The sequence below is a fragment of the Babylonia areolata genome, chromosome 18 (assembly GCF_041734735.1).
Source record: "Babylonia areolata isolate BAREFJ2019XMU chromosome 18, ASM4173473v1, whole genome shotgun sequence".
Lineage (NCBI taxonomy): Eukaryota > Metazoa > Mollusca > Gastropoda > Neogastropoda > Buccinidae > Babylonia > Babylonia areolata.
This window is the reverse complement of record NC_134893.1, coordinates 9,115,717-9,120,716: the sequence shown is the minus strand read 5'-3', so window position 1 is coordinate 9,120,716 and position 5,000 is coordinate 9,115,717. Positions and strand designations below refer to the sequence as shown.

At 41.7% G+C, this 5,000-nt stretch overlaps 1 protein-coding gene across 7 annotated transcripts in view; it reads left to right on the top strand.

Moving 5' to 3' along the window:
* The window catches only part of LOC143292421 (uncharacterized), a 132,951-nt gene that overhangs the window by 81,280 nt on the left and 46,671 nt on the right, over positions 1–5,000 (top strand). The window lies entirely within an intron of this gene.

Sequence of the window (5,000 nt, the reverse complement as noted above, 5' to 3'; positions counted from 1 at the left end):
TTTGGTTGACGTTGGTCACTAAAGCCGAAAAGAGATTGATTGATTTATGCTGATTCGTCATTTCTCTCTCTCTCTCTCTCTCTCTCTCTCTCTCTCTCTCTCTCTCTCTCTCTCTCTCTCTCTCTCTCTCTGTCCCCCCCCCACCCCCACCCCTCCTATCAAACCAGTGCTTTGTTGTTTTTTCCTCATCAAACCAGTGCTTTACTGTTTTTTCCTCATCAAACTAGTGCTTTGTTGTTTTTTCCTCATCAAACCAGTGCTTTACTGTTTTTTTTCCTCATCAAACCAGTGCTTTACTGTTTTTTCCTCATCAAACCAGTGCTTTGTTGTTTTTTCCTCATCAAACCAGTGCTTTACTGTTTTTTTCCTCATCAAACCAGTGCTTTACTGTTTTTTCTTCATCAAACCAGTGCTTTGTTGTTTTTTCCTCATCAAACCAGTGCTTTGTTGTTTTTTCCTCATCAAACCAGTGCTTTGTTGTTTTTTCCTCATCAAACCAGTGCTTTACTGTTTTTTCCTCATCAAACCAGTGCTTTACTGTTTTTTCCTCATCAAACCAGTGCTTTACTGTTTTTTTCTTCATCAAACCAGTGCTTTGTTGTTTTTTCCTCATCAAACCAGTGCTTTGTTGTTTTTTCCTCATCAAACCAGTGCTTTACTGTTTTTTTTCCTCATCAAACCAGTGCTTTACTGTTTTTTTTCCTCATCAAACCAGTGCTTTGTTGTTTTTTCCTCATCAAACCAGTGCTTTGTTGTTTTTTCCTCATCAAACCAGTGCTTTGCTGTTTTTTTCCTCATCAAACCAGTGCTTTGTTGTTTTTTTCCTCATCAAACCAGTGCTTTGTTGTTTTTCCTCATCAAACCAGTGCTTTACTGTTTTTCCCCCCATCAAACCAGTGTTTTATTGTTATTCCCATCAAATGAATGCTTTTGTATTTCCTGGGTTTGTTTGTCCTCCTTCCTTCGGCATGTGGAGAAAGCCTGGTGCCGAGCATTTTCAAGAAAACAACACCGACGGGCGCAATAGCCGAGTGGTTAAAGCGTTGGACTGTCAATCTGAGGGTCCCGGGTTCGAATCACGGTGACGGCGCCTGGTGGGTAAAGGGTGGAGATTTTTACGATCTCCCAGGTCAACATATGTGCAGACCTGCTAGTGCCTGAACCCCCTTCGTGTGTATATGCAAGCAGAAGATCAAATACGCACGTTAAAGATCCTGTAATCCATGTCAGCGTTCGGTGGGTTACGGAAACAAGAACATACCCAACATGCACACCCCCGAAAACGGAGTATGGCTGCCTACATGGCGGGGTAAAAACGGTCATACACGTAAAATCCCACTCGTGTGCATACGGGGGAGGGGAGGGGGGGGGGGAAGAAAGAGAATATGCTTCGTTGTCTTGTGTGCAGTTGAAGAGAAAGGCAAGTCTTCATGATTGTCTGATACAACGATGGCAGTCTTGGGGCAATGAATGAGAGTAAATGACGGCAGCAACGACACATCCGAGTATTAGTTCTTAACGACGACGACGACGAACACGATAACAACAACATTCATCATCTTAGTGACTTTTTGCAGCAATGGCGAAGATGAAAATGCAGTAGAAAACGCTAACAGTAACAAACACCTCAACGGATTTTTTTCACTGCCTATCGTCATCATCTTCCTCGTCAGTAACAGTTAAAAAAACCTACAAAATCACCATCATTCATCATCATCATCATCATCATCATCATCATCATCGACGTAATGAATTTCGCAGTTATTACAATGATACTACGTGTTAGAAAACAGTAACATCAAGAAATACCCCAACGTTTTTCTTCTTCTTCTACTTCTTCTTCTTCTGCTTCATCATCATCATCATCTTCTTCTTCTTCTTAATTATCATCATCATCTTCATCATCATCATCTTCTTCTTCTTCTGCTGCTTAATTATCATCATCATAATCGTCATCTTCATTATCATTATCCAGCAGAACAGTCCATCCAAGCGCAGTATAATACACCTGACAAGTTTGCGCGAGGTATTTTTCTATGACTATGATTTACTTTTTTTTTTTTTTTTTTTAAAATCTCAGTTGTTACTTGCGTTGAACGATTTGAACATGCATGCTCAGTGTGTCGCTGTCTGATGTGAGACAGTTTGCCCCAGGGAATGAGGGGTGTGGGAAGGGGGCTAGGAAGGCTGACGGTGGGGGGGGGGGGGGGCGTGGGTGGTAGTGAAAAAGATAATTATGCATGTTAGGGCGATCACTGACAAAGTATTTGCAGAGAAAATGTCAATGTTAAAGTTTACCACGGACACACACACACACACACAGACAACCGAACACCGGGTTAAAACATAGACTCACTTTGTTTACACAAGTGAGTCAAAAACAACACCAACAACAATAACAAATATACACACCAAAACCACAACAACACAAACATGATGGGGGAGGGTTGGGAGTGGGGGGGCAGGGGGGAAGAATGAGAATATGCTTCGTTGTCTTGTGTGCAGTTGAAGAGAAAGGCACGTCTTCGTGATTGTCTGATACAACGATAACAGTCTTGGCAATGAATGAGAGTTAATGACGGCAGCAACGACACATCCGAGTATTAGTTCTTGACGACGTAGACGACGACGACGACGACTACGATAACAACAACATTCATCATCTTAGTGACTTTTGCAGGAATGGCGAAGATGAAAATGCAGTAGAAAACGCTAACAGTAACAAACACCTCAACGGATTTTTTTCACTGCCTATCGTCATCATCTTCCTCGTCAGTAACAGTTAAAAAAAACTACAAAATCACCATCATCATCATCATCATCATTATCATCATCATCATCATCATCATCGACGTAATGAATTTCGCAGTTATTACAATGATACTACGTGTTAGAAAACAGTAACATCAAGAAATACCACAACGTTTTTCTTCTTCTTCTTCTCTGCTTCATCATCATCATCATCTTCTTCTTCTTCTTAATTATCATCATCATCTTCATCATCATCATCATCATCATCTTCTTCTTCTTCTTCTTCCTCTTAATTATCATTATCATCATCGTCATCTTCATTATCATTATCCAGCAGAACAGTCCATCCAAGCGCAGTATAATACACCTGACAAGTTTGCGCGAGGTATTTTTCTATGACTATGATTTACTTTAGTTTTGTTTTGTTTTTTAAATCTCAATTGCTACTTGCGTTGAACGATTTGAACATGCATGCTCAGTGTGTCGCTGTCTGATGTGAGACAGTTTGCCCCAGGGAATGAGGGGTGTGGGAAGGGGGCTAGGAAGGCTGACGGTGGGGGGGCGTGGGTGGTAGTGAAAAAGATAATTTATATATATATATATATATATATATATATATATATATATATATATATATATATATATATATCCGGCGTCACTTCGTTCTCACACGTAGCTGCTGTTTCTGGATAAACTCAGTGGATAAATGTTCAAAATTATGGCCGGCAGCGTTGTCCACCTGTCTGTAACTGTACGTATGTCTGTCTGTCTGTCTGTCTGTCTCAGTGTCTCTCCTGCCGCCCCCACACCCTCTCTTTCTCTCTGTGTCTTTGTCTGTCTGTCTGTCTGTCTGTCTTTCTCTCTCTGTCCGTCTGTCTTTCAGCGCATACATAGTTTTGAATACAGACACGGATCAATGCAAGCACGTCATGTGCTCATCCTGGCAGGAACAGTAGGCGTGCACGCGCATTTACATATACCTGAACGCGCGCGCTCGCATACACACACACACACACACACACACACACATACTCAAACATACACATACACACACGCGCGCGCGCGCGCGTCTGTGTTTCTTCAGTTCCACACAAGTCCACACCTCTGAAATGTGTATATATGTCTATCTGTAAACCTGTGTTCGTGAAAGAATTTACGGGCTGTAAAGCGCTTCAATAGAAAGGCCGTACCATTCCCAACACGTGTGGTGTGTTGCCTGTCAGTGATAGGAGGAAAAAAAAGGTCGTGCAAGGCGCGTGCAGGGAGGGAGTTTCGGGGGTGGAGTGGGGGGTCAGGGGGGAGAGAAGAATGTGGAGGAAGGGGCTACTAATGAACGTATAGTATCCTAGTGCTGTACTTCGTGCTTTGACATTTCCCCCCCACCTCACCAGGCCGAACTCCATGGAATGTGAGGGTAATGTCCATGTGGCTCTCCTCGCTCTCTCTCATCAAACACACACACACACACACACACTCAGCCTCTTTTCTTAACACAGCGTGTAGCGGTAGTGTGGTAAGCTTGCTGAAGAGCCAGTGGTAAACAGATGTGTGTACGAACAGTTGGGTGCGGATAACGAAAAACTTCAGCAGGTGAATGAAATGAAATTAGCTCCAAGCAGTTATACGACCTTTGTTTCTCCGTGTGTGCAAAGTGATCTGAAAACTTCGTAACAGGACCTTTTCTTGATATATATATATATATATATATATATATATATATATATATATATATATATATATATATGTGTGTGTGTGTGTGTGTGTGTGTGTGTGTGTGTGTGTTTATTTTGTTTTTGTTTTAAGGAAAATTAATATCAGACACCAAGAAGATGAGCCTTACGTGGAATCAGATAGTCAGATGGATGCGCGCTAAGCACAGGATAGTGGACTATGGAGGTTTCCGCTTACGTTTTGGTGGCATATAACCCGTGGATGGGAGGTTAGCAGGGGTGGGGGGGTTAAATGTCTTTCGAAGTAATGTTTAAAGCAGACGAATAAAGAAGACAAAGGTATTGACGGAACATTCCTCCCTCCTTTGTCATCGAACGACAATGCCGAGAGAGTTAATCATGTATGCATGTGCCCGCAGGTACTGGTAGGGTGGTTTCCTGAAGAGGTTTTGTTAATCACTGTCGTTTGTTGCCACGGATTCAAATAGAAATGTGGTTTAGGCGTCATCGGTTTCTTTTTCTGTTTTTATTTTTATAATTTTTTTTATCACAAATTATTATTATTATTTTAAAGAATAA